General features: G+C 36.8%; 1 pseudogene; it reads left to right on the forward strand.

Moving 5' to 3' along the window:
- Window positions 1–1,576: 1,576 nt before the first annotated feature.
- Window positions 1,577–1,646, forward strand: LOC124892389 (annotated as a pseudogene).
- Window positions 1,647–2,042: the final 396 nt, after the last annotated feature.

The raw sequence follows: 2,042 nt of genomic DNA on the forward strand, positions 1-2,042 counted from the left end.
GCATTGTCATATTTTTAGCTGCCACATCAATGAGTGACTGCCCTATTACTAAAAAGGGTCGTCCCATAATAAATAGAACAATTGGATCGGCCTCAAAGTCAAGAATCATAAAATCCACAGGAAATATTAAAGATCCCACTTGCACCAGTACATCTTCAATAATACCATCTGGTCTAGCAAGTGACCTATCTGCCAATTGCAATATAATAATCGTGGGTTTGGGGATTCCAAGACCCATCTTTCGGTACCATAACGTGGGCATGAGATTTATGCTAGCCCCCAAATCATACATTCCACGTGTACAAATAGTTTGACCAAGGGTAATTTGCAACGTGAAACTCCCTGGATCCTTTAATTTTGTGGTAGTTTATTTTGAATTTTAGATGTGCATTCTTAAGTAAGTGCAACTGTAGTATATTCAGTCAACTTATTCTTATTGGTAACAATATCCTTTAAGTATTTTGCATATTTTGGCACACTCTATAGAATGTCAACAAGAGGGAAGTTTACTTGAACTTATTTCAAAAGATCTAGAAACTTCTTAAAACTTGCTTCTTCTTGATTCTTTCTTGCCCTTTGAGAAAAGGGCAAGGGTATAGTCTTTTTCTCTACACGAATCTCTTCACTATCCTCTTTTTCTTTTTCTTTTTCTTCTATTTTTTCTTGCAAACTATCATCAATAACCGTGGGATTATCCTGCTCCTTCATCATCTCCTTAGTTTGCAGCCCACTCCTCATTGTAACTGCATTCACTTATTTAGGATTAGCCTCGGCGTCGCCAGGCAATGCTCCTTGTAGCCTTGTATTCTGTGATCCTACAATTTGACCTAATTGCAACTCCAAATTTCTTGTTAGTAATTACTGACTCTTCAACTTAGTTGCGAATTGTGCCTGTTGAGCCTTTATGTCCACTACAAACTGTGCATGTTGATCCATCAACTGCTTAAGCATCTCCTCCATATTACTATTCAAAGAAGTCACCCAATTATTTTGAACTGGCTGTGGATTTGGTTGCACTGGACCCTTATACTAATTTGTATTATGTGATTGATTTCTACCCATGAGAAATTAAGGTAGTTTCTCCAATTGGGATTATATGTATTTCCAAAATTCTGTTGACCCTAACAATTTGCATTCCCCACCTAGTTGACTGAATTTGGGTTAACAGAATATGCATCTACTTTATGCTTACTGCTTCCACAAACTTCACACCATGCATATACCTGTTGAACTACATTTATTATGGCTACAGGTTGAGTTGTACCCAACTTTAAGTTGTTAAATTGAGTAGTCATATGGTTCTGCATTGCTACAATCTGTGCTTGTAAGACAGTGAACTAATCAACCTTCAAAACCCCTGCAACTTTCTTGGGAGCATTCCCAGAGTCTGCATGTCAATCAAGATTTCTCTGATTCAGCAAGGTATTCAATTCTTCATATATTTTCTCTAAATATTGACCCCCCATAGCTGAATCCCAAAGAATCTTTGTATTAGACTCAAGGCCTTCTATAAATGTATGCACTAAAACATCATTCAAAAGAATCTTTATATTAGACTCAAGGCCTTCTGAGCATGCCTTTGAATCTCTCCCAAGCTTGTTAGATATTTTCTCCATCTTTTTGTCTAAAACTCAATATCTCACTCCTTAATCGAGCTATTTTCTGAGATAAAAAAAATCAAATGAGGAGCCTTCGAGTAGATTCTTCCCATGTAGTAATAGATTTGTATGGTTCAGAAAGTAGCCATCTCTTTTCTTCCCCAATAGAGAAAAAGAAAAGAGTATCAATCTAACATAATCAGTACTCACATCTTTAGGAATATATGTGTTGCTTATCTCCAGGAAGGTTCGTAAGTGCTGCTGTAGATCCTCATGTGAAAGTCCCTAAAATTCTCCCATAGATTTCAACAATTACACCATATATTGTTTTAATTCCCATTGACCTCCTTGTTAAGGCTTTAGGATATTGTTATTCATAAGGTGCATAAATGGGATTGCCACTTCTAGAATAGGTCTTACGACTGGTTGAATAGGAACAGCAGG

Source organism: Capsicum annuum, chromosome 1 (assembly GCF_002878395.1).
Source record: "Capsicum annuum cultivar UCD-10X-F1 chromosome 1, UCD10Xv1.1, whole genome shotgun sequence".
In the NCBI taxonomy this organism is placed as follows: Eukaryota; Viridiplantae; Streptophyta; class Magnoliopsida; order Solanales; family Solanaceae; genus Capsicum; species Capsicum annuum.